Genomic DNA, 14,030 nt, shown 5'->3' on the forward strand with positions numbered 1-14,030 from the left:
CATACGTTGCTCACATTGTGCATCTATCACACTTTGTGTTCCCTTTTAGTATATCAATCATACTCTGTTCACTAAGTGCATCTATCACACTTCGTGTTCACATTCAGTATATCAATCATACTTTGCTCACATTGTGCATCTATCACACTTTGTGTTCATTTTCAGTATATCAATCATACTCTGCTCACATTGTGCATCTATCACACTTTGTGTTCACTTTCAGTATATCAATCATACTTTGCTCACATTGTGCATCTATCACACTTTGTGTTCATTTTCAGTATATCAATCATACTCTGTTCACTAAGTGCATCTATCACACTTTGTGTTCACCTTTGTGTATCAATTACACTTTGCTCACTTCACCCTTTGTATATCAATTACACTTTGCTCAAATAGTGTATCAATCACACACTCTCGCTTTGTGTATCTATCATACTTGTTCACTTAGTGCATCTATCACACTTTGTGTTCACCTTTTTGTGTAAAAATCACATGTTCGCTCTGTGTATCTATCACACATGCACACTGTATTTGCAGTGAGAATTCCATAATTTTCTTACATCCTTTCTGCACGAGGTGTAGTTTGGCTCGAGTTTACTTGCTTGCCTAGCATTCGCTTAAAATGTTGCATTTATTTCGCATAATTGCTTCATTACAGCTCTCTTTGCATGATCATGAGTGATAACCGGCTTCGCGTAGCGTATAAGTCCAACTTTCAAAACCGGCTTCACGTAGCGTATAAGTCCAACTTTCAAAACCGGCTTTGCGTAGCGTATAAGTCCAATCTTCAAAATCTTCTTGCATATCATTTTACATTTTGCCCCCCTTTGCCTGCGGGCATGCCTACGGGCATATCTCTGTTTATCTTGTATGTTTGTCTAAGTCTTTGGCCTTGTCAAAAATGAGTCGTCTCTGGGCTTTGACATTCACTCCCGTCACTTGTGACTTCCGAGTTCTGTCAAAGAGGGGCAGCTGTAGACACCCCATTTTTGACCGACCTTAAGACTTAGACATCACCGATTGAGCGCTCGGTGACGCTGCATATTGTGCTCGTTCAGAAGTTTCAGAGTCGCGGCCGTGAGCCCTGCCTCCGGACTTCCGAACCCTCTTCTGTGCCTTGTCTCGGTTTGCGAACCAGACTCGGTTTTCTCTGTTTCTTTTCCTGAGGGGAGGGAGAGGTCCCGTAGACCATCTCTCAGTGGCCGTGGGCTACATTTTGTGGCCGCAGGCCATTTTGCCCATTTTGGAGTCCGGTTTCCGGTTCTCCGGGACCATCAGGCCGTGTGCCTCGGTTCGGGACCGCCTAACCATCTCCGTTTGCTCTGATTTTTTGGCATACATCCTATTTTCTCCCTTTCAAGGGACACTGGGGGCTGAGAAACCCACTTCGTGGCCGAACGCCACTTTCGGTGCTTAACAGGCAGTTTCCGGGGCCCCGAACTGCGTGTTTTGGCCCCCGAACATTCGTTTTGCATCGGTTTTCGTTCGTTTTTTGCAGGTACCTCTGTTTCATCACTAGGAAGGTCATGGAAGGGTGGGAGGCCAGCAATTGTTTCAACAACCAGCTTTTTACTCCTCCGGCCCCCTTCGACGCCCGTTTTTCGCACTTCCGGGCCAATGTTGAACACCCTGGAGCCATTTTCTTCAAACCCAAACCACATATTTGTGATGTACACACATGGGAGGACCCTAAAAGTTCATGGCCGGCCACTAATTCCATTTGACCCTTTTGAACCCCTCCTTCCGGGCCAATATTGAACAACCTGGGCCATTTTTCTTGAACTTTTAACCACATATTTGTGTTGTACACACATGGGAGGACCCTAAAAGTTGGTGGCCGGCCATTAATTCCATTTGACCCTTTTGAACCCCTCTTGAAAATGGCTTGTTCTCTCTCCTGTTTCAGAGTTTCCAAATTCGAACCACAGGGTTGTGAAGAGGAGACCTGGGAGGCCACCTTTTTGTGGTGGTCGGCCACTAATTGAACTTGACCCTTTTGACCCCTAGCTGGCCGGCTAGGGGGGGTGGCCGGCCGGCCACCTGCAGAAAAAGTAAGGGGCCGGCCATGTTCCTCATGATTGGTACTTTACAGCTGTACAGCTGTTTCCCCCAGAAAATATCCCAATCCGGGGGATATTTTGTGGAGGAAAGCTTGCCTCCTTTTCCCCCACCTTTACACCCTCCTTTTGGTCTTTATAACCAGCTGCCATTGTTTGTTATGAGGGTTAGAAAATTTGTTCTTCAAGCCTCAAGATCCATATCTCCCTCCATCCTTCTCATTTTCCTAAAAAACCTTAAGTCCTACACCTTATTTTCTTCATCACCACCAAGCTCTACCACCACCACTTCATTTCCAGCAACAAGGAGGGCTTCTCAAAGGCTAAAGGAGCTGCAAATTGGTCCAAGAAGCAACAAAAGACTTGTCTCCAAGGGTGAGTTACCATTTTCTCTTTTTTGAGCTTTTCTTTGCAATATTTCTTAGCCTCTCCTTCTTATACATTCAAGCTCCGGCCCTAACTGAAAATGGCCCTCTTTTGAGCTCATCTTCACTTTTTATTAAGGGCTCAACCCTGTTTGAGCCCTCCATGATGCACTTGCTTCATTGATCCTCTTATATGTCATAATCTTGCATGCTATTTTTGGCCCATGAGTAATCTGTTTTTGAGCATGTTGTAATCTGTGAATGTGCTTATTTTGGGCCCTTCTTCAACATTGTTGAAGGGCCCCTCATCATTTGATGCCTCCATGTTATACTTCCCTTTATATCCCTTATTTGGCCCCATTTTTGCATAAATTGGTAGCCCCCTTTCCTTTTGTTTTTGGCCATTTTACATTTCTTTGAATAGTCTTATTTTGGCCTATACTTCATGTTTCATTAACATTGTTTTTCTGTTTGGTGATTATTTTGTGTACTTCATGTTATAGCACCTTTTGAGCCTCAATCTTGTGCCTTTTTTTAGCATGTTTGTATATTGATTCGAGGCTTTCCATATACTGTAAACATTCATATTTTTGGTCCCTCTTCAATGTTGTAGAAGGAAGTTTTTCAGTTTGGATTTTGCTTATATCACTTGCTTCATTACCCCTCTCTTGGTCCCTATTCTTGCATGCCATTTTTCCCCTACTTATGCTTGCTGTTTGACCATGTTTATAACTGTGAAAGTGCCTTTTTTGGGACTGTCTAGCTTCTGTATTTGCATTGCATATCCATATTGTGCATGTTTGGCATAGCTATAGGCCATTTCGGGTGCCTAAATTCGCATTTCGGGATAATTCCATGCATTTGGTGTCATTTCGCCTCATTTTGGGACTGTTTTCCCCCATATTTTAGCGCTGAAATTCCATTAGAATGATTGCTATCCATTTCATGTCATTTGCATCGCATTCTATCATTGCCTCGGTTTGCGTGCCCGTGTGCACGCATTTCGAGGCACTTCATTTTCATCCGCCGGCATCCTATGTGAGTGTGGCTGAGGCTCACTCATGTTGGTATAAGCCCATATCATGTTTTCATGTCATTACATCGCATTTTGTCATTGCCTCGGTTTGCGTGTCCGTGTGCACGCATTTCGAGGCACTTCATTTTCACCTCTCGGCATCCTATGTGAGTGTGGCTGAGGCTCACTCATGTTGGTATAAGCCCATATCATGTTTTCATGTCATTACATCGCATTTTGTCATTGCCTCGGTTTGCGTGCCCGTGTGCACGCATTTCGAGGCACCTCATTTTTATCCGCCGGCATCCTATGTGAGTGTGGCTGAGGCTCACTCATGTTGGTATAAGCCCATATCATGTTTTCATGTCATTACATCGCATTTTGTCATTGCCTCGGTTTGCGTGCCCGTGTGCACGCATTTTGAGGCACTTCATTTTCACCTCTCGGCATCCTATGTGAGTGTGGCTGAGGCTCACTCATGTTGGTATAAGCCCATATCATGTTTTCATGTCATTACATCGCATTTTGTCATTGCCTCGGTTTGCGTGCCCGTGTGCACGCATTTCGAGGCACCTCATTTTTATCCTCCGGCATCCTATGTGAGTGTGGCTGAGGCTCACTCATGTTGGTATAAGTCCATATCATGTTTCCATGCCATTGCATCGTATTTTGTCATCGCCTCGATTTGCGTGCCCGTGTGCACGCATTTCGAGGTACCTCATTTTCATCCGTCGGCATCCCATGTGAGTGTGGCTGAGGCTTACTCATGTTGGTATAAGCCCATATCATGTTTTCGTGTCATTGCATCGCATTCTATCGTCGCCTCGGTTTGCGTGCCCGTGTGCACGCATTTCGAGGCACTTCATTTTCACCTCTCGGCATCTTATGTGAGTGTGGCTGAGGCTCTCTCATGTTAGTATAAGTCCATGTTGCATTCTATATGCCATTTCCATGCCATTGCATTACGTATGCCATTGCCTCGGTTTGCGTGCCCGTGTGCACGCATTTCGAGGCACTTCATTTTCACCTCTCGACCTCTCATGTGAGTGTGGCTGAGGCTCTCTCATGTTAGTATAAGTCCATGTTGTATTCTATATGCCATTTCCATGCCATTGCATTGCGTATGCCATTGCCTCGGTTTACGTGCCCGTGTGCACGCATTTCGAGGCACTTCATTTTCACCTCTCGGCCTCTCATGTGAGTGTGGCTGAGGCTCTCTCATGTTAGTATAAGTCCATGTTGCATTCTATATGCCATTTTCCATGTCATTTGCATTGCGCATGTCATCATCTCGGTTTGCGTGCCCGTATGCACGCATTTCGAGGCATCTCTTTTTTATAGCATTGTGTATGTTAGGATTGTATCTTAGTTGCATTTCATGCATGTCGTGCATATTGCATCATGTTCGGGATAGGAGTTAGCCCGGACACGGGAAACGAGGTACATTTCGTACTCCGAGTGACGAAATGTGTCTCAATTCCCCAGTCACCGACACTCCGGATCATCCATGATGGAGTTAGGTTTTAGCTGTAGTTTCATGTGCATTCATCCTATACTGAGTTGTGCATTTCGACTCCTCGGCCATCATGCCTCGGTATGCGTGATTGGTGGCACGAGGATCGAGACATGCATATATCTGTGCAAATACATTGCTATGCCCCTTTCCTGCTCTCTGTTGCAGCAAAACGAAGAATCAGCAACCTTTTGGGGCTTGGCACGCATTTCAAGAACAGGTGTAAACAGAGGCTAATTGGGGCATTCCGGTGGATTTCCGCGCAAGACAACCCGGACATGCATCATCCATCAGAAGCAAGGCAGTCCCTGGCCTGCATGCCAGTTTTATTTATTAATTAGGAATTTGTTAATTAGGATTTTGTAATATTTTGGACTGTAATATTCTTTTATTCGGGACTGTAATATTTGGACTGTATTTATTCGGACCCTTCGAGTGAGGGCACAACTGTAATAAGTGTGCGTGTGTGTGTTGTATGTCTTCCAACCCCACGTCTTTCTCCCTTTTATTTATCCGCTTATGATGGTTAGATTAGGGCATATTTAAATTAGCATACAGTATGACAGCATGTTTGCATTCATTCATCTGTTTTGCATGCACCGGGCTCGGCGCATCATACTAACTGCATTGTACTTTCAATTCCAAATTGAATACATGATAGTTGTAGCATTTCATATGCCATCTTAGAATAGCCGAGCCTGCTATAGTTGCATTTTGCATGTGTTGCATTAGGCATTTTTGTATACTTAGGATCATGCATGATTTCTAATGTAGTTTCTATTTTGGCTTGGAGTACTCGGTAAGTTCTATGCTTTAGCATCCTTGCATGCGTGTGAGTGACTGCCATGAATAGCATGCTTACCATGAGGCTATGTGCTTATATGATATAACTGCCTGAATGCCTGCGGATGAAGGTTGGGTTGCTTAAATTGGAATAAATCATCAAATGTTTTAAAGCCTACCTGCGGGTAGCAAACCATTTTCAAAAACAAACACGAAATGTTTCATTCCAATTCAGGCGACCCGGTCTATATTTGTATGCTGTGCGCATCACATAGTAACCTAGGCTAATAAACCGGAATAAGAACTCACAATGTTTTCAAAAATTGATATCATGGTTAGTAGAGGCCGGTCTATGACCGGGCGAGCGGGGGTGCTCACGAAGTGACCTTCCCCAATCGTACCCAAGTTCCCGAGCCGAGGCAACTTTGGTGACGACGGATACGTGGCCTTTTGGCACCGAGTCAGGGTTTCCTAAATTTCCCAAAATAAAATATTTAGGTGGCGACTCTGTATCTGGCAAAGCAGTCCATGTTTGGCACTTCTTTCAAAAAAATCTGTTTTCTTAAAACGATTTGCCGGATTTGGACTCTTTGGTTCAGACTTAGAACCGTGACAAATTTTAGAGTCCTGAGCTGTAGTGACCCCAAAATGAACGGAACGGGACCCATCCTCCCGGGGCGTTCGGGGACGTCTACACTCATTCAGTTGTTCCCACAGACAGCGCCAATTGTGAGGCCATGAAATATCCCTTCACATGGATTGTTGGTGAGATTCAACAAAGATGCTTCCATGAACCTGCAAGAGATAAATATGGTTGATGCCACCCAATCGGGGTTACCGGTCGGGGACACTCTGATGATGAAGTTAGAATCCATGAATGAAAAGTATAGATAATCAAGAGTGTTCTGTGTGAAGTGCAGAGAAAGATCATACCTATATGCCATGAGGTGCCTTCCTTTTATAGACGAGGGTGGGCTGAATAAGCCCAATAGTTGGCCCCTTGGCAGGCCTCGTTTGGGTTAGCCCAATAAGTTGATATCTATTATTTTCTGGCTCCCACAACCTTGTATGAATTTTTGGGAAAGGCCAAAAGCCTTTGTATAAATTCTACAAATGTGAAAGTGTTGTGCAAAATGAGGTAACACTTAAACCCAAAAAGGTTAGGATAAGCCTAAAAATTCGTTGACTTTGTATTCAACAATTATGCACAATATAGCAGTGCATATCGATTTCTTGTGTTAAGTCTGCTATTTCCAGATATACACAAGAATACTATCATGGAATCCAAAACTTTGAAAATGTATTACCTTGTCGTATCCAAGAAAGGGTTCTAAGTTCCATGAAAGAGGTTGACGGTGACAATGATCACATAGATGATCATGCTGAGGAAGTAGATAAGCCAAGAAGGGGTAAAAGGGCTAGGACCGCAAAGTCCTTTGGTCTAGACTTCTTAACTTATATGTTAGAGGGCGAACCTCGAACTTTCTATGAAGCTATGACTTTATCTGAAAGTCCTTTGTGGAAAGAAGCAATTAAGAGTAAGATTGACTCCATCTTACAGAACCATACTTGGGAGTTTGTTGATCTACCCCCAGACAGTAAGGCCTTAGGGAGCAAGTGGATCTTTAGAAGAAAGATGAAAGCAGATGGATCAATTGATAAGTATAAAGCGAGGCTAGTTATCAAAGAATACAGACATCGAGAAGGCCTGGATTACTTTGATACGTATTCACCTGTGACAAGGATTACATCCATTCGCATGGTGATTGCGATAACAGCTTTACGTGGTTTGGAGATGCATCAGATGGATGTAAAGACAACGTTCTTAAATGGAGATTTGAATTAAGAAATCTACATGGAGTAACCCGAGGGATTTTCAGCTCCAGGACAAAATAACAAAGTCTGTATGCTTGTCAAATCATTGTATGGTTTGAAGTAAGCTCCTAAACAATGGCATGAGAAGTTTGACAATGCTATGCTATCAAATGGTTCAAAATCAATGTGTGTGACAAATGTGTATATGTCAAAAATACTACCAGAGGTTATGTCATTTTGTGTCTATAAGTTAATGACATACTAATTGTTGGTTGTAATGACGAGATGATTAGAATTACCAAAAGATTGTTAAACTCCAAGTTTGACATGAAAGATATGGGCCTTGCAGATATAATTCTGGGTATTAATATTACCAGAACATCTAGTGGTATTGTACTTTCTCAGTCTCACTATGTTGAGAAAATACTTGAGAAATTTAGCAAATTAGATACACGTGTGTTTAGGACATCGGTAGACGTGAGTCTACATTTGATGAAGAATAATGGTGTGAGTGTCTCTCAACTAGAATATTCTCGGGTCATTAGAAGTTTGATGTATCTGATCAATTGTACAAGGCCGGATATAGCCTACTCTGTTAGCAGGCTTAGTAGATACACAAGTAATCCGAATGCTACTCATTGAAGGTGCATTATGCAGGTGTTAGGTTATCTATGTTACACCCGGGATTATGGGCTGCATTATACTAGATACCCAGCGGTACTAGAAGGGTATAGTGATGCAAATTGGATATCTAATACTCCCTCCGTCCCAAAATAATGGTCCCTTTTGGGGAATACAACTTTTTTTGATAGTACAATTATTGCATTTGAAAAAAGTTGATTTTTCAAAATTATCCTTTTGATAGTACATTTTTTGGGAATATCAATGCATAATTGTACTTTTTATGTTGTTTATTAATTTAAAAGAAGGGTAAAATAGGAAATATATATTATTTTTGTACTTGATTTTTGAAGAGGGACTAATATTTTAGGACAATGAAAAATAGAATAAGGGACTAATATTTTGGGACGGAGGGAGTATAAAAGACTCCAAATCCACTAGTGGTTATGTGTTTACCCTTTGAGGGACAGCCGTGTCTTGAAAATCTTCTAAGCAAACATGTATATCAAAATCAGCGATGGAATCTGAGTTTATTGCTTTAGAAAAAGCAACTGAAGAAGCTGGATGGCTTCGCCAATTCATTAAGGATATTCCATGTTAGTCGAGGCCTGTGTCTGCTATCTGTATTCCATGTGATAACCAATCGGCGATTGGACGGGCAAAGAGTCATATGTATAATGGAAAGTCAAGACATATCTGTCGTAGACATAATTTCATACGACAACTACTCTCTAATGGAGTTCTCTCTAAACTATGTAAAGTCTAAGGACAACATTGCAGATCCGCTAATCAAAGGATTAACTTGAGAGTTAATAGAAACATCGTCAAGAGAAATGGGGTTAAGGCCTATAGTAATGTTACCGAAATGAAAAACCCAACCTAGTTGACTAGAGATCCCAAGATCTAGGTTCAAAGGGACCACCTAATTTTGTGTAACGAGTGAGTCACTAAAGAGGTAAATCTTCCTGCCCATTCATTTATGCAGTGATATCCTATGGAGATAGAAGGTTAAGTTAATGCTTTTAATGACCTAAGTGATATGAATAATCAACCATGGTATAATGAGATACCTTATATAGGTCACCTATGTAAGTGTGAAGTGGGGACGCTTCTTTAAGAATTGATAAAACCGAATTCCTTAAATACACTCGCTGAACCAGGCTAGTGTAGCGACCCTAATTTTTCGTAAGTCAATATTTATTTATTATTATTTTATTTTATGTTTGGTTTTATTAATTGTGTGGTTACATGAGAATTTAATATGGTATTTAATTAATTTAATGTGATATTTAATTATATATAATTAATCTAAATATTTATATATATTGTATATATGTATATAAAAGGTGTTTTATATATATGTATATATATGTGTTGACCATATATAGTATATTTATATATATTGTATTTGTATAATATAATATGTTGCCAATTAGGTTATAACTATTAGAGGTAATCACTTAGAGAAAAAAAAAAAAAGAAAGAAAGAAAAGAGAGAATAGTCGAGTGTGTGTGTGTGTGTGAGAGAGAGAGAGAGAGAGAGAGAGAGAGATTAATCAAAAAGAAAAGAGAGTGCAACAGAGAGAGACGGCGGGAGAGAGAATAGAGAAAAAAAAAAGATTAGGGTTTTATTTTGGTGGCTCTATTAATTCTTCAAGTGATTTTTTTGATCTTCAAAAATAATTGTGAGTACAAAACCCACTTCCCTTGATTTATGTTTAATTCGTTATTTTTATTTATTTATTTGATGTTGAATTGATTTCGTATTTGCATGTAGATGATTGATCAATTTTAATTATTTTGATTAGTTGTGTATGCCAAGTTTAAGGTTTTTATATGTATTTATTTTATGGTTGTAATCACACTGATGAATATATGAAATTAAAATAAATTAGAAACTCCTAGATAAATTCCTTATACTCCTCCATGACTCCATGAATTGTTGTTTTATTTGAGTGTTGGTAAGAAAAAATGTATAAAAAAAATGTGAGAATTATGAGATTTATTTGAATGCCTTAGGCTTGGCATTGTTATATTTGTTCTCATGAGTAGATGAGAGGTTGTGTATATATATATATTGTTGCCTCATTCTCATGAGTAGACGAGTGCTTTGATTTACGTGCGTACGTATATGCTAACCATCCGGGGAGTGTGGATCAAACTTGGGACGATATCCCCGTGCAAGTTTAGCTTCGGAGCAATGTTAGGTATACGGGAGGCACATGAGATATATGTGTAGGCCAGAAGTGAATGGCCAAAGTGGTGGAGTTAAGGTACAAATAATTAAATATGAACTTATATGTATAGTTTGAATTGTATTGATTTGTACATCTTAAAAAATAGTAAACGACCTCGATAAATTATGAAATTTGAGTAGAAGCATGTATACGTGATTCTAGACAACTTTTATGTTTTAACTTTTTATTAAAAAGATCGATGAGAACTTGTAATCGGATGATCTTGGTTACAATAATTTTTATTCATTTTAGCAATGCAAATTTTAGAGGCTATTTTAACTCACGAAACGAGCTCATTCTTATTGGTTTCATGTAAACTGAAGTAAAACATTATTCTGAACACTTTTTATGTTTTGAACATTTCCGAAAAAAATTCATCTTATAGCAGTTTCTTTTCTTTTTCAATTTCAGATTTTTCGATCGAATTTTGTTTAGGATTTTCTATTAAGTTTTTCTCTCAACCTGTTCAGTTTTCACTAAATTTGTTTGCGTTGTCTTTTATAAAATTTAATTGTGTACAACTTTGGTTTTTTGAGTTTTGGTCAATTCAAATTATTTAAGTATAAAACGGTGCATTTTTATACTTCTTCAACAAGTTACTTGTGATTAAATTATACTAACTTTATTTTTTTTGCAGGATGGTAGGTCTTACTAATTTTTTATGCAGGCCTGACTCACCATGTTTTATTTTTATTTTGTTTATTTTATACTCAATTTATATTTCGTTATGTATAGGTAAGAAACTAAATGTCACTGTGTCTCGGGAAACTACTCATTCATCTCAGTGCGGATGGAACTACTTGTCTTGTCCCGTAACAAGAATTAAATGTATTTTGGTTTGTATCTAGTGGACATGTAAGTGTTAAATCTTGTACTCATACCAGTATACCTGTATACTGACCCATTTTTTCTCCTGACAACTCGGGTGCATTCTATTTGAGCGCAACCGAGCTTCCTTTGCAGGATTAGTTGGGGTTACGGTGGTGACGTGGAATAACTATAGTTGTTGAACATGTCTCTTGGATTTCTTTTGTTTTCTTGAACTTAGGGTTGACATTAGTTTATGTATTTATTATTTTTTTTATGACTTTAGTATTAGGATAATTTGGCATGGTTTGTAACCGTACATTATTTAAGTTATTTTGACTATGTATTGTTACTTTAATGTTTGAGGTATTGGTTAGTTAAGAAATTATGGTGGATGGTTTGGTTGGCGTTTAGTTTTTTTTGTTTCACCCCAAGGATTTGGATGATAGAATATTGATTGGAGTTTAGTCCTAATTTAATATTTAATTGTCTAAATTTTGAGGCGTGACAGCTAGTGTTCTAGGGCCATACCGGACACACAAGTGAGAACAAGAACAATGGTTGGACTAACTCCTGTGTGAGGTCTATTATCTCGGTTTACATAAACAGCAGAACAGTTCAAGACATCACGTTCACTGGTCAACTAATAAATTTGATAGGCTTTCACTATGAAGGTTCAAGGCCAACAGCTACATTTTCTAATGCAGGGTTAGTCTATGTGCTCTCTCTCTCTCTCTCTCTGAGTCTTTGTTGTAAACGTTGTCCCTTTTTTTTATTCAGTTAATTTTTATTCATGTAAGGGATTGTTGGAAAAAATGAGTTTTTGGTAACTTTACTGTAAAATTAAAGTAGGTTGAGGTGAGATTAAATGGGTTTAGATTCTTTGTAACAAGGTCTTTATACCACAAGAAGAATGACCAAAAGCTATTAAGAATTGAATGAGAAATTGACTAACTAAGTTAGCCTCATGAAAGAGGTGTTGGGAAAGGTGGCTGCAGGATTATACACAATATACATGTGTATAAAACCTGGTAACTCCTTTGTATTCATGATGGATTAAAACCATCAATTTTGCAATTTATGTATTGGGTGTTTTGCAAAATTAAAACCTGCATTTGTTGCACGAGCCTTTTCCTCTCTCCCTCCATGTGTATAAAAAGAGACACTCTCCTTCATTCTTCTACACCAAAAAGTTTGCTCTCCCTTTGTGTTCAACGTTTTCCTCTAGAATTTTTATTCTTCTTGTATGAGAGAGTGCTACCATTGTCGGTTCACCAAAGCTAACAGAAGGTGCTTCTACGTTAGCCGGTCTAAACCATCGTATCTTGGGAGACAAAAGTCGACGTACCTCCAACACCCACGGTGAGGCGGCTAATCTATTTTAAAGACACTGTGGTATCACACAGGCTTCGATTTGTGCTTTCTTTACCATTTTATTGTATTGTGCATTTCTGTGTAATATCATTGTAAAATTCCAACATATTTTCTTAGTCTGAAATTTAATTTGATTAATCATGAATCTATTTATTTTAGTTAATCACATTAATTTGTACAACAAAATTAATGATATATAAACAAAAAAAAAAATTCATACAAAATTTATATATATAATGATGTGGAATATAGATCATTCACCTAAAAAAAAAATTATTTATTTACTAAAATGGCATTGCTATATTATTATTGTCATATTTTTTATATGAGTATTATGCATGAATAGCATTTTCTTTCTAAATTTGGTCAAGACTTATAAAAAAATTATCCACTTCAGCGTTTAAATTCAGTCACCACCCAAGCATTCCTATATTTGTTGTTATAATATATTGAAAAATGTTATAAGTCACAAATTTTCTATCAAATTATTGATTAAATATTTCATATGAGTGTGAGGTCTACAAAATTGCAGACTCACACCCATGTGAGATATTTAGTCATTTATTTTGTGAGATATTTGGTCATTTATTTAGTAAAAAATTTAGTATCCTACTATTATGTATTTACTACTTTTAACTTTTAGTTTTATCTATAATCATATTATTTGAAAAATATATCAAATTTTATAATTAGAAACAATATTTAAGCATATTATATCCCATAATAAAAATTTAAGTATTTAATGTTTTTTATTATTGAACTTTTAGCATCAAAATATTTACATACTAATCTTTTAAAACCTTTCAAATTTTCAATACAGATTTTTTAGTGAATTTAAAATTTAAAATTACATTTTTTTAATATTTATAAATTACATATTCCTGTTTTAAGATTAAAATTATCGTAAATTAATTTTGAAAACTAAGTAATATGCGAATTTATCTTATTAAATGTATTCAAATACAAAGACAAAGAATATTCAAACAGAAAAATCAATAAACACAAAATAATTATTTTTTCCATATAAAGAAATTTATATGCATTTAAATAAAATAACGGAGTAGACATATGTATAACAAGAAAATTGCAAAATAAGTTAGGAAAGTTTAAGGGAAAATATCACATCAGTGGTGTTTTAAGAAAATAATTACGAATCAATGAAAAATTTTATAAATATTAATAATTATAATTATAAATTTTTTTATGACTTGCACTGGGGTATAATTACCCCAAAGTTTAATATATGTTTGCTAAATGTTTCAAATTAAATTGCTTAAATTAAAAATAAAAATTGGTTGTTTCAAATTAAATTGCTTAAATTAAAAATAAAAATTGGTATACTAAATATTTTTATATCTTTACTTATTTGAAGAAAAAATTATGTGATTACCACAAATAGGATTGTGGGTTTGATTACCACAAATTTTGTGATTATATTAT

Source organism: Camellia sinensis, chromosome 5 (assembly GCF_055761805.1).
Source record: "Camellia sinensis isolate YWXY chromosome 5, ASM5576180v1, whole genome shotgun sequence".
NCBI lineage: Eukaryota > Viridiplantae > Streptophyta > Magnoliopsida > Ericales > Theaceae > Camellia > Camellia sinensis.